Source organism: Heliangelus exortis, chromosome 10 (assembly GCF_036169615.1).
Source record: "Heliangelus exortis chromosome 10, bHelExo1.hap1, whole genome shotgun sequence".
In the NCBI taxonomy this organism is placed as follows: domain Eukaryota; kingdom Metazoa; phylum Chordata; class Aves; order Apodiformes; family Trochilidae; genus Heliangelus; species Heliangelus exortis.
Genome location: NC_092431.1, coordinates 19,657,158 through 19,682,843, shown reverse-complemented (window position 1 = coordinate 19,682,843; position 25,686 = coordinate 19,657,158). Strand labels below are relative to the sequence as shown.

The 25,686-nt window shown below is 36.8% G+C and overlaps 1 long non-coding RNA gene across 2 annotated transcripts in view; it reads left to right on the top strand.

Annotated features, from left to right (window-relative positions):
• Positions 1-25,686, top strand: part of LOC139800248 (uncharacterized) — a 35,335-nt gene that overhangs the window by 375 nt on the left and 9,274 nt on the right. The window contains exons 2-4 of one of the 2 annotated variants that reach the window (XR_011727680.1): positions 4,775-4,933; positions 11,528-11,630; positions 20,776-20,943. This is a non-coding gene — a long non-coding RNA (uncharacterized lncRNA). The remainder of the gene's footprint in view (positions 1-4,774; positions 4,934-11,527; positions 11,631-20,775; positions 20,944-25,686) is intronic. The other variant, XR_011727681.1, reaches the window with a different exon arrangement.

Genomic DNA, 25,686 nt, shown 5'->3' with positions numbered 1-25,686 from the left:
ATGAACACTGATTTGTTTGCAGTTGTGTCTGAGAGGTAGGACTGACCCCAGGACCTCTGATTACAATTCTCCTTCTGGCTCTGAATCAATGTGGTGATGAAATTTCACATTTTCAAAGAGCCTGGCCTATTTCTTTGTTTGTTCTTGTATGTATTGCAGAATCAAGATCTTAAAGGAGAAAAGTAAAACTCTGAATATTGGTAAATAAAAATAAACATACAGGTTGTAAATAGTAGCTATAAAACATGAAGAAGAACTTAAAGAGCAGGATCCTTGTTTTTGAGAGTCCCAATTTGAGACTGATCTCAAAATAGAACTCCTGCTGAGATCATTGGTATAAATTTGAAAGCTAAACCTGGGCTCTGCCATTTTAATTTTTGTTTCATATGTCTGATTTATAGAAAAGTCATATCTCTCTGAAGTTTTTCTCATATATATATATATATCTAAATTGGAAAAATAAATGTAATGTTATATCTCCATTGCTTATATTTTATAATACTGTTCCTCTTCAGCAAACTTATCTATTCCAAGTTATAATGAATAAGTAGTGTTTTGAGGTCTTCTCAGCTCAGTGTTATGATTGATAGTCTCAGTTCACTTTGCTTGCTTCCCTTTCTAGTGTGAATGTGAGGAGCAGAATAAAAACTCCAAACATAAGTAAAGTGTTCCTAGTGAAAATTATGCAAATTGCAGTTGTCTGCTAAATTAATTAATTGCATTCATCAGAATAGCATATGAAAAATGAAAGATATTTCCAAATGTTAAATAATGTCTGAATCATTTTGAAATTAAAAAAAAATTACACAGACACATGGTCATAGTCTGCTATTCACCCTGTGAAATTGCATTTGACCTCCATTTGGGTAATTGTATTATGCCTGCCTAAATTTCTATGCTCAGTGATTTACAATTGAACATATTATTCTACTCCTCCTATTCCACTGCATGCTGCTGCTATTTATTGCTGTGTAGTTACATTTATTTGGACAATGATTCTGTTCTAGTGGCTGACTCCCATGGCTCCCATATAGATTTCTTTGGCAAGTGCATTTTCCATCCAGGTAATTAATATCACATAAACAAAAGATTATTTATATTTATGTATCATAAATATATCCTGATGTACTTCAGACTTCTGATGAATGAGAGAACAAACAAATTCATAGAACAGAAGGAAGTATTTGCCTTTGTTTTTTCATGGAAACTTTAAGACTCCTGTCTAAGGATTCCTCCCAGAAACATCCCATAAATTCCTTAGTCCCCTTTGTTTTTTTGAGATAGTTTTCAAGATGCTGGCTTGTGGCTCTGTGCAGTACCTACTGAATATAAAGACATTGCTCACTGCCTGAACAGAAGCTCAGCAGTTATCTGACATCAGTCTTCAAACATAATTGCAAGTTTAAACTCATCGAAGAGAGAGGTATTTTATCATAGAGAAAGTGGTGTATGCTCATTTTTCATTTTTAATCAGGCTTTAGCTCTCTAGCTTGATAGTCTAAGAAGAATTCATATCAGCTGGGAATAACAGGCAGAGAGGCTAATTTAAGCCTAATAATTTGATCCTAAATTTACTTCTGGTTAAGTGTGTTGGAAAATGGATTGCTTTGTAATAGCTGGAGTACAGTCTCATGGAGCTGTGGCAAACAGACATTTTTCTCCACTATGGACAGACTGTTGTAGTGTGCAGAAGGGTAAGAAGTTGATCCAAAGAGGTAACAGACCCACAAGCTCTGAACTGTATGCAGTGTCTGTTCCAGCTGTACTAAGTAATGCATATTTGAAGTGAATGTTAGATCTGAGTGGCACTTGGAACTCTGCAGACCAGTGAAAACAAACAGAATCTTTTTCAATTTTATTTCTTTTATAAGTAAATGTTTGGACATTAGTGAGAGAAGAGTGCTTCTGTTCTTGCAATGCAAAACCTGGATAATGTTCTTTCTGTCACCCAGGTAAGTAATGGTTCTGAGAGCATCTGTGCAAGGAGCAATTTAGATAAAGGAGGAACAAGTCTGAGTCTGTCCCTGAAAAACCATTCAGGCATGAACACATTCTGATACTTGAACATGTCCCAATACTGATGTTTTCATCTCCATCTCCTGCTTTAATATTCTCTGATTCCAGACTTGTTGATAAAAACCACCAAATTCTTGCTCCACTCTCTAAAGGAATTTAACCCTGGGCTCAGAGCCAGTCTTTTTTCAATGCAGGAATTGCATTGTTCCCAAACTTTTGATTAGTTCCCAAGAAACATATCCAACTTCTCTTTGATTCTGCTGTTCTAGACCACAAAGATATTGTTTAGGTTGAAGGCCCACTGGAAAATGCAAACTTTGATAATTTAAAGCCTGAAATGTGTCACTGAGAATTACAAAAGGGCTTAATGCTATTAAATTTTTAACTAGAACTATTGTTTTAGGTAGAACATATAATGTAGCTCCTAAATTCCTCAATTTACTTAATTATCTCCTAATTACGGGCTAATTAATTATTAATTAAACTTAATTTCCTCTGGTAATTTCCTTATTAATCCCTACTTCACTATGTTACATTTTTATCCTTCCACCTTTAATTTGGAGAAACACTTCACAATCTTCACTATGACAAAAATGTATGTTTTTACCTGCTGTTAAAAAAAGGAGCTGTGACTTTGCAGTGAGAATGCTTTCATTAGACACACTCAGAAGACCATGCAGTCCTCAGTTTCGCTGAGAATAGAGGAAAACTTAATCTCTTAATTTCTCAAAATCGAAAAATAAATTAATAATAATAATTAAAAAAAAAGATTTTGTATGTAGACCAAAGTGTCCTGAGATTGCCTCAAGAAATACAGTAATTTCAGTGTTCCGGACCTCAGTTTCTACTTAGTTGGTCATTATTAGCTAGTTATTATTCCTTCTGTGTATCAAATAAGCAGACCTTTTGTGAGACACTGATTTTTCTTTTAATTTCAGACAGTACTGCTGTGTGTCCACTGCTGTGGATATTTCCATCTTGCACTTTTTCCAGGCCTTCTTTGAAGCACATTGGTTAACTATCTCATTAGTCAAAAAAACAACCATCATATATACAGACAATAGGAAAAGCCTGTTCCAAAGCTTGAGTTTCCCTTGCAGGTTAATGAAAAGACCTGGGTTTTCTCCTTCTCATTGCAATACCTCAGGCTGGAGGCATAACTCTCAAATGCTTACATCTTGCATCCAAATGAGGGAAAAGTATTTCTGAGTGCAGCAAGTGCACAGTTCAACTGAAATTTCACAATGCAACTCAGCGACATTTTAATCAAAAAGGATTCTGTTGTTAGCACAGATGGAAGCAAAAGCAGAGGCTGTCCAGCAGTAGCAGAGCCAGGAAAAGAAAGGTCCTCAATTTACCAGTGTTGGCAGAGTGTAGTTCCCTGTAATTGTGCTGCAAGTCTGATGATGTTGCATTCAGGAATAAGTTGGAATAGCTCAATTTTTGTGAAAATTGTTCTTGGGAATAGCTTTCAGAGTCCATACCACACTGTTGCAAAATAAGTCCATTTATTATGCTGTTCAACCAGTCAGCAAAGAAGACACAGAAATGTTCTCTCTGTATATGATACCAACAGCCATGGCTGATTTTAACCACATAGAGGAAAGCTTGGAGAACAAGGGAAGGGCTAAAAGAGAGCACGGAGAGCTGCAGACAGATGTTACATCTCTTTATTTGTGATTATGATGGTCTAACTTAAGGATAGTAACAAAGCCTAGTAACTAGGCTTAATTATCAGGATAGTAACTAGAGCTGTAAGTTGCTGAGTCACTTTGGTGTAGTTTCCATGAAGAACTGAAAGCTGTTGTGACTGCCCCATATGATGCCATTTCCACCAGGGGTGGGGCATCATTACCCTGAAGGCAAAGTCCACAGACTCACCTCCTGCACCAGTGTCAGTGGGTTTTAACTGAAGTGCTTCACTCTAAAGCAGCTCTGCTAAGTTCTCCTGAGAAAATTATAACCTCTTGCAGAGCAGTGACAAAGAAGTCAGGCTGTGGCACCTCTAACAGCCACAGCTGTTTGCTAATTAAATGTATATCAGACCTGTCAGTATGGCCTGAGGTAAATGAGGCAGGGCCCCTCAGCTGGTGGTTGGGCTGGTGGCACTGATCTCTGCCTTCTCTGAAGAACATCTACAGAGCAGGGCCAGGGCTCTGCAAGATTGAAGCTTCCCAGGGCCTTCATTGTAAGGTGTATTTCTGTGGGAGAAACCTAAACCTGGGGAGATTTTCTTTCCAGAGATATAATTGAGACTAATAATCTAAATACACAAAAGATTGCAAAAGTGGCTGTGAGTTACCTGTTAGTTACTCCTGGGGCTTGTTTCAGTTCACTGATCCAGTGCTTTTAGTCTCTTCCCTATTTCTTTAACTGTTTAAGGGTAATTTTATTTAAAAAATTATTATAGAATTACCATTTGCATTTAATTTCTCAGTTACCTTTACATCAAGGGTTTGAGTTTTTTTGGGCAAGGTGTTGTTAATTTCCTTCATGAACAGGATTATCTGCTGCAGCTGCTAAAATGAAAATACTTTTAAAGTCTGGAAATGTGGCTGTGAACTTTCCTAACCTTTGCATCCAGGGTAGATAGAAATTGCAGTTGCTTTTCTTGCCTTGCAACATTTTGTAATATAAACCAAGTGGTGGGGTATGACTAAAGAATTCAAAGAGTGAAGAAGTAGTTGACTTTCTTTTCTGTTTGGTGTTTTACTTTGTTGTTGTTGTTGTTTTTGTTTTTGGTTTTTTTCTTTTTGAGCACGAAGAGAGTGGTGTACTTGTCTCAACAAAGCCAGCAACAAGCAGCCACATTGCTGTGAAATCCAGTCAAGTCCTTTTTATTTGATGACTGCTGTATGGGGGATTGATCCTTGCTACCTTGCAAAGCTGAGTCCTGTTGGAGGGAGGAGAAAGACTGGTGAGTGGAACAGAGGCTAATAAGCCACCTCTCAATTGTAAGCAAACCTTTAAACTTGTTGCAACTGCAGGTGTTGAAGCTCCTGGGGCTGTAGGAGTCTGCCTTGTGTACTCAGCAGCTCAAGCATCAATGAAGCCTCATCCCTTAGCTCACACAACACTTGTAGCACAGAGTGGTGTGCAACAGAAACTAGACCCATGTTATTTGGGCAACCAACTCAGAGGAAGTCAAAGGAAAATCTTTGTAGATAAATGTGTGTAGAAGTACTTGCTGTTTCCAACTATACTGTATGTAGGATTAAAAAAAAAAAGTATTCCTTTTACTATACAGCCAAGGACAATCACATAAATTTTTTAAAGAAAACTTTAGAAAAGGAAAAACCCAGTTCTTTTTCTACAACATAAGTAGACCTCTTGTCTTATTGATGGAAGAGAGAAACATCAGTTAATATATTAATGAAGGGTTTCTCCCCATTTTAGGAATATAGTGCTGTAAAGGCACTCTGTTTTGTGTCTTCCCCAAAGGCAGGAGACTTAGGTGTCAGTAAAGGTTCTTGAGTCCTTGACTTATCCCTCTGGGCTATCTTAAATCTAATCTTAGCCAAACACTTCCTTGTTTTATGATAAAGCCAGAGATTACGGGCCAAATTCCCTTTTCAGTTATTCCACTGAAACCCATTGAAATCAATGTGAGATTGGACTTGTGTAACAGGGAAGAATTTGGGCTACTGTCTTCAAGAGATAAGAGCAGGGCCAATGCTATAACAGCCTTTTTCAGCAAAAACAGATTCAGACAAACTTAGGGTCATGTGCTGTCCTTGATGTGCATATAGAGCTTCAAGGGTTCATGTTGAACATGTATTTAGAAAAATACTTTTTTTTTTCTTTCTAGTTGTTAGGTACAGAAGGAGTTTGGGTGGAAAGTGTCCCATATTTAATTAATTTTACAGTTAAAGCCCTACATTCAGTTAACAGGCCAGCAGCATTTTCAAAGTCATAGTATGGCACAGTGCAAAGGACCCTCCCAAGAAATAGCTGGTGTTATAACTGTAGGTAATGAGAAGCATAGACAAAATAGGCTTTGCTGTATCATGTTCCAGTATCTTTTCAGGAAATGTGATCTTATCTCTTCTCCCTTCTCATTCCAGGCTCCAGTACAGCAGTTAGTTATGAGAAATAGTAGTACTTAGTGCTGTCTTGGAGTTTCAAGCTCTAAATCAAAGTACTTGAAAGGGATGTCTGGTTATGTGAAAGTAAGACCCTTACCATAAACCATTCGGTTTGGCCAAGGAGGTGAACAGAAAACAAGTTCTAACAGTGTCAGGGCCTTCTTCCAGTTGAGAGCTACAGAGACAAGAAGAGTGGGTTTAGTTTGTGTGTTTGCTAAGCATCTCACCTGCTTTTCCTCCAGATCTTTAAATGGGTGCATTTCTTTTTTGAGTGTATAAGCTTTTTGGAGATAATTGTGATTAAAAATGTACCTTAGCATCTGAGGCACTACTTTCTTTATTTTTGAGTTCCTTTCATCCATTTTTACAATTAGTGCCACAGACTTCCCCATAAATCTGTTTTTGTGGGTGAGCAGAGCTGTGTCCCTATTTTCTTGGTAGCAGTGACCATAGGATCAGCAAATTGGTCCGTATGGATACCTTCTAACCTTGCCTGCTCTGCTTCTGCACTGGGGTATTTGTGATGCTGTTTTCTGCCACTATTGCAGTCACAGAAAGATGTTCAAAATGGTGCAGTGCTGCTTTGTGCTGCTAAGCAGATATGTTACATGTTAGAAGGAGGTGTTTTTTTCAGCAGCAGGTGGAATGAACAATCTGTAGCATTACATCCAAGGGAAAAGAAAAATCATCGATGTATTTTAAGACTCTTGGGTGAGAAGGGATTTGTATAAATGTAAGGTATTATTACAGTCATTTTATTAAATAACAATAGTAAGTGTCTTTTTTTAGGCATAAAATCTATGCACATGCAAAACAATAGTTGGCAGTCTGCAGTAACAGCAGTGTGTGCTGAAATTATGACAGTAATGAATAGCTCTGGAACACCAATAGAAACTGCTGTATTGCATGTGTACTGCAACAGCTTTATCAAGGCCTGTAAGGAGGTGTCTGCAACCAAGCTGCAGCAGTGTAAGAAAAGTACAGAATAAAAGAGCAGGCAAACTGCTGATGGGGCTCTTACAAGAGAAAAAATTGGATAAATAGTATAACAGAATTTGTGTTGATTGGCAGCTGACACTATCTCTGTCTTAAATTGGATATTTATTTAGAATTTTACTGTAGCACTGAGTACAGGAAAGAGAACCATATGAGTTTGTCAGTGTGAATCAGAGGTGGCAAACCTCTTGAAGGATCTGCCACACTGAAGGGTTTGTTTATTCCTGTTTGTACAGATTTTGTTCCCTGAGATGTACCTCAGAATCCTCATATAGCTTGACCTTTTTTTGATCATTTGCACTTTTCTCCTTTTTTTTTTTTTTTTTTTCATTCTCCAACAAATGCCTGGATTTCTGTAGGGTATTGCTGAGTGTGAAAATATTGCCTTATTTTCTTAAAGTGGAATAAGAGTATTCCAAAAAGTAAAGATTTTGCTAGCAGTAGCAAAGCAAATGTAGATAGGTTTGGCTGAAGAAGAGTTCTACCTGTAATACAATATTGAATTTTCCACATGTATTTATGTTCTTTATTGGAGAAAACACTGCAACACTAACTTCCAAATTATCATGAAAACCCAGAAATAGAGCCCTAATTACATAGCGTGCTGATCAAGGCAATCATCTGGGTTTTGGGACACTTGTATACACATTCCTTTCCAATTAGCTCATACCAGATGAGGTCCCAGTAGCTGGTCTGAAATCAGCTTGTCATGGATTCAGTAAATATTTTTCTGTGCAAAGTTGAAAACCTTTGATAGTCACGGGATAAGTAGAGGGTATCTTTGAATATCAAATTAGTTATTAACCACCTGCTTAAAATGCACTACACACAAGTCTTCACTCTGAATGTGAGGCCAAAGGTGTCAGTATTTCCTATTTTTGTTCTTTTTCCATACAACTTTGTACTGTTGAGTTTAAATACAGAGATTTTACTGGAAAAATAATTCAGACTGTTAGCATGTCACCATATGGTTGTGTTTCTTGACAATACTGTCTGTATTTTTTAGTCTAATTCAGATTTAATTTGACTTATTTGACTTTTGTAGTAGCTTTGTTCTGCATTAAAATTTTGACCAAAAGGTTTAAATTAATACGTTTGGCTTAAACCAGTCACTTTTCTGGTCACTTTAGGAATGGACTTTTTTGTTGCAAAACCATTGCTATATTAATCTTCTCTTTCTATTAGAAGAGTGCACACTAGAACACATTAGTAGCATAAATAAGAAGTCTTGTCAGATCCATATAGTAAGAAAGCCAATACTTGAATTCCTAATGTCTGCTTTCAGGAAAACCTGAAATTGACAGCAGCAAAAGACAGCCATGTCACTAGATTGAAGGCTGTTCCCCTGCCATAGAAGAATTCAGAGAGAAAGGGAAAAAAACTTTCATATTTAAGAAGCATGGTAACAGAATATACACATTTCCCATTTATCTGGAATAGCACATTTATTGGGCGAGTCAGAGAAGTGCCTACATATTTTATTGCTGTGATTCAATTTTTCCATTTGCTTTTACTTTCATCTTGCTGCATAGGGTACATAAGCCAGCTCCTCAAGAACAAAAGCAACTGAAAACTATGATTTTCCTTTTTCCATCTGTCCCAACTGTTCTTAAGCCAACAAATTAAAATATAACTAAACTTTTTTATTAATAATGCAACCCCAGGTAAAATTTAAAACTAAAAAGAGTAATTTTTTAACCCACAAAGCCTTAGGGAGACTCAAGAAAATGAGGGAAGATTTAAAAAATAATAAAAAATTGGGGGTTGGGGTTTTTGGTTTTTTGGTTTTTTTGTGATGACATCTTCTACCAGAAAGTGTTACATTTACCTGTCTCACTAAAACTCTGTTTTTCTGTTTTAGATGGTTTTAGTCCACTGTTTCTATCAGTGCTTTAGTCTTTGTTTCATGGTAGCAATTATATGCCCAAGCTCTTCAAGAACAAGTGTGCATCAAACACAGTGGTGCTCATGCTGTGGGTGAATTAATTAAAGCACCAAGAAATTCATGCTCAGCAATGAGAACAATTGGCTTGATGTGCTCTAATGTAGATTTACTCACAAAGACCTAAGGGCATGTGAAGTAACTGCTGTGAGCATCTACCACATATTGGTGCACACTGTAATTTCCATGTCTCTGTTCTGAACTCAGACTACCAGTCATACAGCAAGTGGCTCTTTCCCCCACATCTGTTCTTCCTCTCTCATTAATAGTGCAGACAGCTGTCCCCATTATGCTTCAGTGGGGTGAAGCATAGTGAGAACAAAAGTCTGGAGAAGACATTAGGTGCAGGAAAGAAGGTCAGGAAGGTGTCCAGGAGCCTGGAACGGAGGTAATTCAGATGAAGCTCCTATCTGACTGACAGCAGGATCTGGAGAGGCATTACTGCCAAGCCATCTGGGATGGAAATTCAGTAATGAGAGGACACTACTACACCATTCCATCATCTGCAAAGATTTCCTGGAAACAGCAAGTCTTGACACAAGAAGAAGTCCAGAACTGTAGAAATAGAGAGTGAGGACTGGATTGATAGCATTTATAAGAATTAAGCCCAATAAACAATATTTCCTGGCCCTAATGCAATTAGATTTTAACAGCCTAATTGAATTACAGATGAAATTTCAGAGGTTTCTCTGTGAATAGACACAATGTGTGCGTGTCACAATTCATCTATTATTTAGCCAGTTATTCTTAGAAACCAGGTTTGCATTAGGTTACTGGGAGCCTGCCTGTGGATGTGTACAGGCAGAGGCAATCAATAGCCAGGGCCTACTGCTGTCCTTACCAATGTCAATGAGTTCTGCAAAATGACTTCACAGACCAGGGGTAGCATTTAGGTTCTCTACCACGTATCTGAAAACAGAACAGACTGAATGCAAACTGATCAAATAAGTCTCTGTCTATACAGTGTCTGTTACTGCTGTGCATGATCTTATCACTTGTTTTCACAAGCTGCATTGCTTTTTTCATACCATTTTTAGAGTTTATTTGGCTAAAACTATGCAACTTCCTGTAGAGACACTTCTGTTAATTTAACTCAAGATTCCATTGATTTGATTCTATATGAGAAAGAAATAACTTCAAATTGATATGAATTGAGTTTAAATTGGGTTATGATAGATTGCCTGTAGACACTGGTGAGTCCACAAACTTTGGCAACCTAATAATAACTTCAAGCTTTTCTTCATTTTCCCTCTTTCAAGCTCTGTAACAAGTCAATTGTTTCTCACCACACTCATCTTGCAGTGAGACTTCCCACAGTGAATTAGAATTAAGTTCAGCATCTTTTTACTTCTGACCTTGTAAAATCATAGACAAGTAGTGCCTAAAAGCCAGATGCACTGTACATATAATTTAAAACTGTTAAAATCTACAGGTTGCATTTAGTCTTCTAATATAGCTGGGGGACTTTTTGTTCTGTTTATATCGAGGGATTTTCTTTTTCCTGTGTCCAATGTCTTTGTGGGAAATTTTAAAATAATGGGTTCACTTCCATAACTTCAAACCATGGCTTGGGATTTAGCAGTGCAGGTTTAGTGTAGCACAGCTGTACTGTGATGGAGACAGCTACCTTTTGAGCTACTGTCACCCTCCTCTTGTCCTAACATTGGCCATTTGGCAGTCTCAATTGCATCATGAATTAAAGAAAATTAAATTCATTACCTTCAAAGCAGCTGAACAGGTGCTGTGGCTCTGATACTTAGTGGACAGTCGTGCTACCACTTGTACCCACAAAATTTCTCAGCTCTGAAATACATTCAGTTATAATAAATATGTGAAAGATGAGATACTGGAAGAGAGTTGCTGCCTTGTACCAGGCTGTAACTTCTTGAAACAGAAGCAAGAATAAGGATGTTTCACAGGCTTTTGGGTTTGCCTTTTTGTTGCCCTTCTCCTGAGGAGAAACAAAACTGTGAGCTAAGCAAGCAGAAACTTCCAGTGTAAAGGAAAAGGTGCAGGTGAATGAATGTGGTAAGAGAAAAGTGGTGAGACTTGAGGCAGTGACAAGACAAAACCAAATGCTATAGCAAATGAAAAGCTCTGTTTCACAAGCACTGATTCAAGTGTATCTTCTTTACTGGGTGGTTTGACATCCCACTCCAGGAGAACATGTGAGACTAATATCTAAAATATGATGACAGTGAAATTATATCAGCTTGGAAAAAGACCATTCATTCATTTGAGGAAGCAGTCTGCAGGTGGTTACATTGTGCAGTGATAGAAAGTTAGTATTAAGTTGTTATCATTTAACATTGGCCATCAAGATGTGGCATTTTCAGACTGAGGGGCCTGAATGGGATCCATAAATACATTCTGAACTAAATTACTCCAGTAGCATTCAAGTAGCAGAGTTTTATTCTAGAAAGTAGTTTTCCTTTCAGATACAGTATGAAAGAATTTGAAGTATTTTCTTTTTTTTTTGTCTTCACAGCTGATGTGTCTGTAGCCTGTGACACAGAAACAGATGCAATTGCCTGAAGTTAACCTTGGGACTTTGCTCTGAGGATTGCTGTCCAAAGCTGATATTTTACAAGGTAATGAAGAAGCTTAGTGCCTCAACTTTTTTTAACAGCTAAGTGAAATAGTTTGGTCTTACATCTTCATGGTGATATATCAAACACAGTATTATTTTACATAACTTCAAGTAGTAAACTTTATTATGATTATAAATGATAGACATTAATGGATCATTAATCCATATAATAATACTGCATTTTCATAAAACAATTTCAGTTCATTCAAAATTCTCCCTGTGAACCTTTCTGACACCCTTTACCTGAAAATGACTTCATTTTATTTATCTCTAATCATTCCACACTTCCTTGGTTCCACTAATTACTGCTTCAATTCTCAGCTGTTTGTGCAGCTCACCTTTAGCCATAATTCCCATAAATTAAAATATAGCACCAGCTTGTCAGGCTTCTGATAAATGTCTGAGTGTATTAACCAAAGTATATACTATAAAATAATGCCCAGGGAGGCTTCACATGGGTCATGTGACAGTATTCTATAGAATACAGTTACATTTATTGCTACACTATATATTATTACTCAGGCAGGTGTCTTAAGTAATGAGTCGATTAATTCATGTCTCCAGATTGCCTGAGATCTGCAATTAATGATTATCCTCTTTTGCTGAATTTTGGCAGCTTGATATCTCTAAGCATGACCAAATGCTGATCATTAAAGTTCTGGAATCATAAACTGACAGAAAGGTCATGGACTAAAAAGATCATAAATGAGGCTGTATAATTTGATGCACCACTTTGAATGCAGTGCCCTGGTCTTGGGAGAAAGAAAAAAAACCCACTAAGCCTCAAGTGCTCATTGTTTACCCTTTGTGTACTCTGCAAGTTTCAATTGAAGTCCATGGTTTGTCACTGATATCAATTGCCCAGGTTCCACAAAAGTAAGGAAACTGAGCCCAATTCATACCTAATGCAACACCACTGCTTGCAGTGGAATGAGTAAGTAAGCATAGGCACCCATCTGAAAGATCAAGAGACTGAAATGTGCTGCATTCACTTGTAAACTAGATTAGCATATTGGATCTGCAGTGCTATAATAAGGGCTTAATCCATGTGAATTTGGAAAAAGTCTCATTGCTTAGTCTTTCTAACTCAGGTTTTTTTCATGGTTGATTGCAGCTTGACAGTGTGCACGTGTGGGTTTTTTATTAAGTTGGGAGAAAGAATACAGTGGAATAAATTATGAACTTATGTGGTCATGGCTGGAAAGTTATATTTAATAAGTATAAAGAAATTCTCCTTGTTTAGATTCTTCTTACCTTTCTGTAAACCTATTCCTAAATGCACTTCAGAACAGATACATCATTTGTAGCTGTCTCTACTACATTCCAATGTTCTGATCCAGTTGTATTTCTGGGTGCCACCTCATCACTCAGGGAGCTACATTTGGTAAAGAACAGGCATACTGCTTGCCTCACCTCTCTTGCTGTGCACTGCTAAGGTCTCACTAGTGTCAGGAGCAGTGCTCACCCTGCTACTTACTGCCCATGCTCCTACTTGTCTCAGGCTTCCACTTGAGAAACAATGCCTGCTGACAGAATCAAGTCCTTCATGTGTGTCAGACTGAAATTCTGTTCATAAAGCTAGCTGGGAATTATTCTGACCACTTCTGTATAATTTCTATGCTTATTGAATTACAGTGGTCACCCATTATGAACCATACAAGTAGGCATCAACAAACTCTCCAGAAATCAGCAATGTGAAAGCACTTGCATGATTTCTGTAAGTGAAGCTGTGAAAGGTTTTCCTTTTGTAAGTTAGAGGATTGAAGACTTCTAATGCTTCTGGTTCCAAAACAATTTGTCAAACCTGGCATCAGTCATAGCCAGGTTAGGACAGATCTGAATTCAACACATCAAGATTCTCATCATTTCATTTTAGTGGAACAAATACATTCTTGCAAAGTGCATCGTACTTCAGTTTTGAAAATTAATTAGTAGATTGACCTAATATCTCAGGACAAACTGCCAGCTCTGCAATGAGATCAAGTAGAGATAAATAAGAGTAAGTGAAAAAGTATATTGTAATAATTTGATTTTGCATTATGATCCCATGTTCTGAAAGCAACTATTTGAGGAACCAGTTGATTTTGCTTAGTCAAATTATTTTTTGTAATTACTATGGAGCTAATATTTTACAAGATTTTAGTTATACTTTTCATCAGGCTTTTGTTCACTTTTGAATTTCTTTTTTGGCTTTTTTATTATAGTCCAAGTTTACTTAAATATTTTCCAGACAAATACTCTGTAAAATTCACTTTTGAGCCTCTTTGGTGTAAGCTGATTCTTGTCAATACAGAAAATATTTCAAATATATATAGAAATGGTTTGGTATTTTCCTGCTGTTTGTCAGAAAAAAAAAATTTTGCTTTTACAGGTGTGTTTTTTCCTTGATTTTCATGTTCTGATTTGCAACATTTTTTAACAGCTTTTTTCCTTAGTGTTTAAAATTAATTTGAATAATTATAATTTCTTCACTGAAGTAGTGCTGTGCTTTAAAAACTCTTATCCAAAGAATATGTGCAGTGGTTTTTTTTTCATTTGTTCTGAAGAAAGATGATAATGAATCAGTTACTGGATTTTCCAAGGCTTGGATGTCTTGGAATTAAGACATGATATGTTTCTAAACTTGATCCAAGAGCCAAGCTCTTGAAAGAAATCTCTTTAAGGAATCAGTTCTAAATTCATATGAATCCAAAATTTATGCTGCTTTGAACTCAGCCTTTGTCTGTAAGCCTCCTCCTTCCCTGGGAATGGACATGCTTAGAACTGATAGTTATAAAGATTTCTGCAACAGTTTCTTGAGTGGTCTGGCTCATATATGAATCATCTTCACAGAAATAGAACAAATTTCATCAAGTATTTGTTAGGCCTTTGTTTTTCTATGTTTGGAGAAAGACTCTTTTTCCAGGCACAGAGCAGGAGAAGGGGTGGTGGGTGGAGGCCATGTACATACATTTATTGTACCTACTACAAAAGATTTAGATTCTGTTCCCATGAATGATCATCTATAATATTCCCAAATTACTGTGTTGTGGTCTGTGTACTTAATTTTGCTACATTTTAGGTCCTGGTGTGTAAAGATTGCAGTATGCAAGGTGGGTAATGTTGCTGTGTCTAAAAATAAAGATTTATAGAAGTATTTGTGGGAATGTCATTATTCAATGATAAAGCTCTAATTGCAGAATTCAGTGAATGTTTTACAGTGATTAATTTATCTACTATATCTACTTTCTTGTTCTGCAAGCAGAACAAAATAAATTGTCATTACAGTGACCATTTACTGTGTACTAAAACACAGTCTTAACAACTGGAAGGCTAAATGATAGAATTACTCTAAGTAAGACACACAAGGAATTTTAGAAATAAGGATTTGTTTGTGAGCTTTCTTCTGCCTTCCTTTTAAAATTCTAATGCATGTGCTTTACATCAGCAGTGCAAAATAAGGTGGTTTAGGACCTTCCTGAATGGGAGAGAAGTCATTTGACATAATAGCAGATACCTTTGCAAGTCTTCAAGCTGTTCCATTCAATATACAGTGTTGTAATTTTGCTACATAGGGCACACAAGGAAATGATTTTTAAAAAGCTGAGTTATGATGTAGTGACACTGTAAATAGACTGTGATTTTACAATGGATATGTTCTTTCTGAATCTGAAAAGAATACAAATTATATTCAGTTTGTTTGGGCTTTTTTGCAAACAGTCATATTTAAATTTTATTACATGTTACAAGAAAAATAGTAAGAGTACTGGAGGAGTCTGGCAAACAACATTTACCAGAAGTTATCCAAACACTGTATTTTACATTTGTATTCTTTAAAGACTCATCTGTGCCTGTCTCATCTTCTGCAGCTACAGAAGTAATTTCAGTAGTTGTATATTAAAATCAAATGTTGAAAATAAGCCTGTAAAGATGAATAAAATCCTAAATTATTCCATACCAGGAGAACAAAACATTTTGTTCCACCCTTTTTTATTATTAAGCATTGAAATAAAGCCTCTGAATATTTCCTACGTAGAGGGGTATTTTAGTTCCTTGATTTTAAAAAGCTGATTCTAAAAGCCACCTAGGTGTGATATGAATGGGTGAAAGATAGTGTATTTTAAAAATGTTGTTCTTTCTGTAAATTTTAGAAACTTTAAGGCTAGAACCTGTCATGTGCTAAACTTTTCGTGTAATACATGAGGAAGGTGTCTGGAATTAAACTTTTGCTATTCACTCTTTACTTCCTCTGAATTTTTACCAGCCACAAGATGATTTTATAAGGAATGAAAATAGAGTGTTTTGATTCAAGAAAGGCTGCTTTTTTAAATTTTTTTTTTAAATCATAGTAATCATACTTAAAATATATTTGATTGAAGAATATTCACTTCTGCAAGGCAAGTCAAATAGCATTGGCTTTCTGCCTATACTGCATTTTGTTTTGCCTCTGTAAATAACATTTTAATATAGCATTAGCAATCCATTTCCTTTCCTCTGTGATGACAAATATTTTCCACAACTGCATTTGGTATTTAAAAAAAAACAACAAAAGAACCAGTACTTAAGTTACCACAGAAGACTTGTACATGCTGGGGTTTTTTAAGACAGGTTCTGCTGAAGTCTAGAAGATTTCTTAGGTGTTATTGGATTTTTGATTGCTCATTTTAATTCAGACCTTTGATGTGCTTTTCCCTTGCAAAATGCAGTGCAAGGACACAAGTTTTGGGGTTTATGAGACTGTTCTTGCCTTCATAGATTGTAGCATTTTCTGTTGTTTCCGTTAAGTCTTTTTTGTTGTTCCCCCCCTTTTTTTTTATTTTTAATTGATACAGAGAAATTAAAGCCACAAGAATTTGCAGTTTTCTGTTCATGTGATCATTGAGTGCTTTATCTGAGGCCTCATATAAAATTAACAAAATTTAGAGAGGAAAGTAGAGAACATGAATATTCCAGTAGTTAGAAGAGCGATACTGAGATAGAAGGCAGTTCATTTTTAATTTTTTAATGAGCCTTTAAAATTTACTGAGTTTTGCACGTGTGGTCCAGTGTAGTACATCTTAGTACATCCCCAGTGTATGGCCATTGGATGGAGTGAGGATATCCTTTTATTTCTTTCCTTTTGAGTTCTGATGGCCAAATTATAAGGAATAATCAAGACCTGGATCAGACTGGGATACTGCAAGATGACATCAGTTGGTATCCCACACCAGTTTCCAAACTTTTCTTTCACAACTGGTGCATCACCTGAGACATCATCTTGAGATTTCTCTTGCTTTCCTTGTCTTGTGGTGTACAGCACAGAGTGATCCTGCTGGCTGTTCAGGAGCTCATATCCTCTCTGCTGCTTTTCCAGTCATGAAAGTGCAGTCATTTTTATGATAGCTTGCTTTCACATAGCCAGGCCATGTGCTGAAGTTACAAACTATAATTTATTTTTAGCAAGAAAGGTAATTTCTGAAATTTGCAACGTTTGGTGCTTGTTCATGTTCACTTTCTAGCAATGGATGGGGGTGCACAATTTAAGAAATTTTAGTATTTCTACCACAAGATGTGAAAAGGAAAAACATATGCAGGGAAGTAGCACAAGTGACTTACAACAGAAAAGCAAAAGTCAATTTAGAAGATTAATTTCAGCCTTTAATACATATTACATCTCAGAACTGCAGTGGACTCCCTGTTGCAGCTAATGTGTCCCCATTGCAGCTAATGCCATTTTGAAAATATGGCTTTTCTAGCATTATTGTTCAGCTGGTTTACCATGACTTCATGGTGTTCTGTATGAGGGATGTTGTGTTGCATGTTTTGATCCAAAAGCAAAAAAGTACCAATTTGTAGCTGCCACCATCTAAACAGTAGCTATTGCAAAAGAGCACAGCTGTATTTTTCTTTTCCTCCTTTCTTAGCTTTATGATTCCCACCTCTTGCCTTAAGCCTTGTCAGGTATATTCATAAGCTGTTTCTGACCTCCTGCAATTCAAGAGGGAAAAGAAAAAAAGACCATTATAGCATGTGTAAATATCAGTGGATGGAACATGTATCCACACAGAAAGTTGTGGCATTGTAAAAACAGCTCTGTACAGGTTTTACTAACACTTGTAATAAAACCTGAGGCCTCTTTCTTTTCTGTGGCTATGGAGGGTTTGGATTTGGTTTGTTTTTTGTTTTTCTGGTTTGATTGTTTTTTCATTTTTATTTTTTGTTTGCTTGGGGTTTTGGGGTTTGTTTGTTTGTTTAGTCTGGAAGTTCTAATTGATGGTTAATATAGGTTTATGTTATATTATTTATTTGGAAAAATCTGCTGCCAGTTTCCACTGCATCTGAGATCTAGAAAGATGAATGAATTTTAAATATTTAAAATCTAATGCAGCCAGAAATAATATATATCAGAAGCTCCAAAGATATTGAGGAAAATCATCTTGTGAACATTTGTTAAGTTTGAGGCTTAGATGAGAGGGAGATACAACCTGTATCTGCAAGGAGGAAGGGTGTAATTTAGCTAATAAATGGATGTTAAGAACAATGGGATCTTTATAGGCTTAAGAGAGCTTAAGGAGTAACTTAATGTGGACCCTGATACAATATCCCCATTTTGCCATATAAGAAGATATATTTGCAGATGTTACCAATATTTCTGAAATGCCAAACTCTGCTGGCTTGCAAATTGGAAGATGTTTGTCATTTATCACACCTTTTAGACCACTCTTGTGGCCTGTCACTATAGCAACTTTATTGGCTTCTACAGAAACACCTGGTCCTATCAGTAGCTTTACCCTGTTGAAGTTTCTTCATAAATAATCCATGTGAAAGTGAATGTAGCTGTCATGTTAATTTGTGGCTAACCTGGTTCTGGCAAGTTTATAATTATATTTATGAAGCAAATAAAGCAGATTGTTTGCTTTTTCTTCAGCCATGACTTAACACAAACTGACAGAAACAAATAAAAGAAGCTTTAGTAATCACAGTCAAAGTAAAAAGGAATCTCATAAGGATGTTCTAGTTACTATCTCACAAATATGTTCCTTAATCTCACCTACGTCTGTCTGACCTCTATTAAATAGACATTGTTGTACTCTTCATAAAATGTGTGTACAGTAAATACTATATCAACATTTGGTTGCTTAATTCCCTTCCTTCTCCACTTACTTCCTTCTACTCTTTTCTAACCTTATCCCCACTCAAGTCTTGTCCCCATACCTTAAAGCTTGGGATAGCATCCATGGATGAAAAAATAGTAACATCTCCAATACATTACCTCAAATCTAGAAGGACACAGTTGAGTTAAGCCTCTGTTCACCCCTCAAGCTAAACGTGATTGTCGTAGTCTGGGTGTTTGCATCTCCCTTGAGTTCAAGTGTCTCCAGGTTTGGTCTTAGTTTTGTGGCAGACCTTTTCATACATAGGTCAAAGAACCACTAGCTTTAGAAGGAGCCAAAAATTGTAAATTTTATTAATGCTTTTTCATAGTCTTGATGCCTGAATGTGTAGGTGGGAGGTAGCTGAAGCAATAGAAGTCTGCAGTTCTACCCTTTGATTGTCTCAACAATCTTGACTAGAAAATGCAGTATTGCTGGTATAAAGTAGCAGAAATAATATTAGACTGAAAATAAACTATCTGAGAAACTCTGAAAAGTGTGCCCACAGGACATAATATCCTCCAGAATTACTCTTTATACATCACTGTTCAAGTCTGATGAAAACTTTCTGGTTACTTTCAGAGGAATAGATTGTTACCTCTTCAGCCAAGATGAGCAGCTAAGTTCACAAAATACTGATTATCAGTGGACACTGCAGTTTGGCTCTGAAAAAGTTGTGCAGATGACATAATTATGGTTCATTGTCTCTATTCTGTGAAAAAAGGACTATTTAAATTATTAATAAATTTTATGGAATATATTTCTGTTTATACAGGTATTTTGCACTATATTTATCTCTCTGGCAACTGAAATAAACTTCTTTTATCTGTAAAAGGCTTATTAAAGCATATGTTTAATTTAGCTGAGATTCTATATTTAGCATTTCCTCTATTCCAGGAGACTTTCATTAATTTAGAGCAATGTGACACTTTTGGTAGTTCACATCATATAGAACAATTTCTCAGTTCATAATTACACCATCCTGCCAATTATTCATTCTGCCATTCTCTAAAAAGAATGTTTTAAATATAGTGTACATGACATAACTTAGAGAACCAAAGTAACCAAATCAGCTGAAATCCATGCAAACCTCTTTGCAGGAGTTAAATTGAAGTCAATCTGTACACGACAGCTACAACTCATGTTGTGGGATTGTTGTCATAGAAAATTAGCTTCTTCTGTTTGCTGCCTCTTACAAATGCCAGTTCAGTTAAGAGAGTCTGCAGGTTTATATCTGTGTATATAATTCATAGAGGAATTGCATCTGGTGGTGCTGCCTGCTGAAATAGCTGACCTGCTTTTATCCACTGAAGGATATTCTTTCAACACATCCCCTGGAAGAAAGAAAAAAAAAAAAAAAAGATTTACTATCTCTTCATCGTGTAATACTTAACAACAATGAAGTGAATGCATAAAAATCCTGTTGAACTGAATGAGGCTATTAATGCAGGAGCAGTGAGATAGAATGTAATAGAAAATGAGAGACAACCCCCTTGTCAGCTTCTGCTCCACGGTGCATGGACAAGTCAGGGAGGACAGGCTGCTTCTGTCACCAGAATGCAAAGTCCAGCTGGTGGCTCTGACCTTACTGCTTCCAGTGTGTACAAAGAGAGGACATTCCCTATAAAATGTGCATCTCATTAGCATTTTGGAAAAACTGCTTTCTGAAAGCTGAAGGGAGTTACGAATATGGGTGGTTTGGTATGATTTTAGATATTGATACCTGTGCAGGTGTGAGAAGCTCTTGTCTGCCTTTTATGTAAAAGCTGAGAAATTAAACCAGAACAACCTTGAAAGATATGTCTGATGAATACTCTCACATGTATGGGATGTCAGTTCAGTAATTCACTGGCTAGAAACATAATTACCACTGTGTATATATCTTTAAGATCAGGTTATTATATGATCCTAAAACAGTGTTCAGAACTGGGGACTGGGTCCTAGTAGAGACAGTGTAAAGATTTGCTCTTGGCCAAACCAGTAACACCATTTATTTCAGAAAAGAAATGTCATGTGCTTCTCTGCTCTTCCCAGGCACAATACCTGGAGGGGAACCAGCAGCAACACGTGTGCTCCTTTGGCTGTGCACAGCTCCTGTTTGATGTGCCTTGAGTTGTTCCTTCAGGAGACTGACCTGTGGAGTGAGTCACAAGTGTAGAGATGCTGGGAAGTCAGGAATCACCTCCACAAGGAAGAAACAAGGTAATTATGTCTGGACTTCAGTCTTTTCAGTGTACTGTAAATCTTTAACATTTGGCAGTGAAAGGAGCTGAAGTGTATCGCTGAGGTCTGCCATAACCAGCCAGGTTATTTTGCATACCTGGAGTGGTTTTCAGGGCAAATCAAGGTTAAGAAAAGAGGGGGAGTGGGGAGTGTGTATGTGTGGTGTGTGATGCATCTCCAAAATCTGTAAGAAGAATGTTTAGCTTTGGATTTTACTTAACATTCCTCCTTTCTCACGGCTATCTGGAAATGATAACATCTCTTGTGATACTTTTTAAGATGATTGCTGCATTTTAAAGTGTAATCTAGATGTTCTGCTATGACTCCAGCCCATTTTCTACAGTAGAACTGCTTATGTAAAAAAGGTGAATGAGATTATTTGGTTGTTTTTTGACATATATGAGTTAGCAATTAAGTTGGAGTTGATGATGAAAACAACATCAAGAAAAAAGCCAAATAGATTATTACTTCAATAGGGAGCACATGCACACACATCCACACTTATAGCTAAAAACTGTCAAGACATGATTTGCCACTTCTTTACACACAACCTTACAGCAAACTTTTGAAACATCAAGACTTTCAAGAAGTAGCTGAAGATAGTGAGAGCCACAATAAAAATAATCTTAGCAACACTTTTTTGTAGCTACAAATTTCTTAAATTATAGCTCCTTGCTAGAGATGGGAAAAGTAGCAATTTAAAATAATTATTTTCAAAATCTTTAAAATTAATTAACTTGGTATTCTAGAATTCTTTGTATAGTGTCAATAGTAATTCTATAGTGATAAGGGGCTGAGCAGTGGTATATTTTACTGGAACAGCAGAAACTTATTCTAATTATTATAGATTACTTCAGCCTGCAGCAGTTTCACAAATGTTTCTGAGCTTGTAAAAATACGGTGTCAATTTGTGTTACTTTGAATTAGCAGGACACACTGTAATTGGTTTTGTTCAAATTATTACCTTTACCTAAGGTTACTTTGTTCTGATTTTTTTCTCCTCTCCTTGCCTTAGTTAACAGGGAAATGTTGTACAGTGACCAAATGGTCTCAAAGCTTTTCTCACTGATTGATCAAAACAGATCTTAGGTGGGGAACACCTACTTGAGGTTATAGCTCTTGGGTAGCTGGTAAGCTGATTTAGCACTGAAATGAGAAAGCCTGTGGGAGTGGAGAAAGGGGTAACTTGAAATCTCTGTTTAAGAAGGAAAGTTTGAGTTTACATCAGAAATAATAGCAAATTCTCCACCCCAAATAATTCTCAGCACAAAGCACAACATATTTTGATCAGAGAGTATCTAATGTGATGTTCACAAACTTCATAAATTATACATGTCTTCCCCTGTCTGATCTTAAAACATTTAGGCTTTAAAGAAATTATTATGAATCTCATGTTTATGTGGTTTTGCTCTTTTTATTGCATTTTTGGGTGGAGAGGAAAGCTAATAAAATAGAAGGACCTAGTAAAGAGAGAAAACAAATTATTTTTTATAAAATGAAAAATACTACTAAAACAAAACAAAAAGAAGTAGAGAGGGACCTTAAATTCTTCTACAGGAATTATTTTATCTACAGTACAGCTCAATCTAGCTCAATTTTTTCTTCCTTAATAGGTTTGGGGTGGAGATGAGACTGGGATGGGAGAGCAGTAGGAGGTGTTTAGAGAACCTGAAAAAAGGACCTAATATTGAAAAAAGTGAGAAAGAAAGGCGCTGGAATGCCTAGGAAAGAACCAGAGTTACTGCAGAGAGGGACAGGGGATAAAGGGATGCAAGTCATAAATTGATAGCAGGAACTTTGTTAGTCATAGTACTTATGAAAGAAGTAATTTAAATGCAGAAATTTTCTGAGGTCTCAGATCTTTTCATTAATCTCCAGGTTAGCACTTTAAAAAGGTTTGCTATAAATTCAGCATTTGATAGTTTTCTCCCATTGGTGCAAGACTTCCCTGCATTAGATTTGGCACCTCCTATTTTTTTTCCCCTTTCAGAATTAGCACCAAGCAGCTATATACCACATGCACCTTTCTGAATTATAGGCAAGCCCCAGGAAGCTCATTAAGTTTTCTTTATGGCTACTATTCACTGCTGGAACCATACCTAAGTGGAGTGTTTGACTGTCAGTGATTAGATACCACTAGGGTATATACTTTAGAAAATATAGTTGGCATACAGAAATAGACAAGTATAACAGCACTGCAGAGGACCATTTATTCAGCAGGCATTTCAGTTGCATAAACAGTAACACTTACCCAGTTCCTGACATTGGCTTCCTGCTTCAGTGTAAAATTGTTTCTAAAAGAGCTTCTGTGTAACCATACAGGATGGCAGAAATAAATATATCCTGAATTCAAGAAAATTGTGGATCTTAGAGATGAGCAGAGACCTAGTAGTTTAAAATGTTACTGTTATAATCCTTTTTTGAGTGTTTTGGCATAAAATACTTTTATGAAAGGAAATACACTTGTGAGAAATACAACATTGGTGGAATATTTGGTGGGTTACTGGGGGAATATTCTTGGTTTTTATTTGTTCTTGTGTTGGTGAACATGAGGAACTCATGCTATTATCCAGGTAATTTTTGATAGTACTCTGGTAAAAGACCTACAGAGAAATCTTATTTTCCTTCTGCCATTCCTTCCCCCTTTCTCAAAATCTATTAGTGTTCTTGATTTTTTTTTTTCCATAATCAGTCATCTTTTCTATTTTGGATCTTCCTACTTTCTTCTGCAGCTACACCCTTGTAGAATCACTCCAGCTTCTGTTATATTTGAGTGGATGGGCTGATCTATTATGCTAAAATTACAGTTTCCAACAGTTGTAAGAATACAGTAATCAACTGACAGAGATCATACATATGCCCTACGTGCCTCTGTGTATTTTAAAATGTTATAAGGCAGGGCCCACAGAGGATCTTGGACCACCCATGTTTGAAACCTTTCTTAAAAAGTTAGCCAGTACATGGCCACTGAGTGTTGAGCAGTGCCATTAGTCAGTATGTGCTGTTATCTGTATCACTCTGACTTAGAAATGGAAGTGTATTTGAAATTCTTTAAATTGTTTTGTACAGTCTAAGTTGGACTGAGGTGCTGTGTCTTGCAGAGCAGCCCTCTTATTTTTATCCAAAACAACCAACAGTTCTCAGAAACTCTTAATCCAGACGTACACAATGAGATGTAGCTTGCACCAAAACAAAACACACACACACAGAAAAAGACAGTTTTCTGAAGTTCTGCCACCATCAACATTTTGGCAGGGGCTAAAGCCCCCTTTCAGTGCTGGCTGGGGAGCACAGGCAGGATGCTCTCACTGTGAGAGGGAGAGCTGGGAAGCTCCTGCCATGGCTCCTCCTTGGAGCCCACCCGAGCATGCAGGTTGTGCATGGTACCTCTGCACCCTGCAGCCCCAGGCATGGCTCATCTTCCTCCATAAGTTAGAATAACCACAAGCTGCTCTAATTTCTCTTGGCAGAAAGAGCTCCCTGGAGGCATTCCTCTGTTTCCAAGTACTTGGTGTTAGCTGGAGACACTGCTTAAGATACTCTCTGTCTCTGTGTCAAGGACAGGGAATACGCTGCATAAAGCACTTTGCTCAGAGGCCTGTTAAAGGCACCTTTATATCTCTAATGGAGTAGAGCAGTGCATGAGGGATTAATCAGAGGGCAGGAATGACCCCCCCCTCCTTGTTTCAAGAAATATTAGTATCTCACAGAACACATTTTCATTTTCTTACAGCACTTCATAAGCCCAGTGAATGCTTCAGGACAAGTCGCTTATTACTCAGGGACAGTAAAGGATAGGGGCTTCACTGCAGCAATATATTTACTTCTAGGAAGAGTATCTTCTGTCAGTTCTCATTTTCTGCTTGTTTTTGAGCTTGCCTAGGAGCAATTCTGGGGAGATTTGAGGGGAATTGCCATGGGAGGTCACTGTGACAGGACTCTCAGAAGGCCTTCAGCAGGAGATGGGATATTTTTTACTTTCTCTAATAGTGTCTACAAAACAAGAAACTTCTCCACCACCCCCCAGTAATACCCTACATACCTGTGTGAGGTGGCATAGTTTTTCCATACCTGAAATAAAGTTAGAGATGATACAGTAATGGGTTTCACAGCATGGATTATCATACCATGTGTATCATATCAGTATATGTCGTACACTTTGGAAATTATCTAGGTGAAGCATGTTAACCATTTGCTTTCTAACTTGGTGCAAAAAAAGGTGCCTGAATTACTCTTACTCATCTATTTTTGTACCATTAGTATTTTTTTTTTCTTCATTTTTAAATTACCTCTTTTCCATATCCTCCCTGTCTCTTTCCTACTCTGTTAAACTGGCAGTAATAATTTTTACTGGATCATGTATTCCTTTCTTGCCATCAGCTGCAGGTCAAATTGCAGTTCTCCAGCCTCTATATAGGAGACAAAAGCAGCATTCTTACAGTTTCCTATTAACTACCAAATACCTTACAGGTGTAGAAGATGGAAGCTCTGGGCACATGTTTTTCCCCTTGGGCTATTCTCAGCAACTTCTGTGCTGTCCTAGATGGCCCTGGCCTTCTAATATCTGGTTAGATATTAACCCATATGCTCTAACTTGCATTTTATTTAAAAAAATTATTGCATTTTATTTCACTAGTCAGTATAAAACTATTTCTCATTTTCAAATGCAAAAAAACCAAAACAAAACAAAACACAGTATTAAGATTGGATTTTGGGGATTTT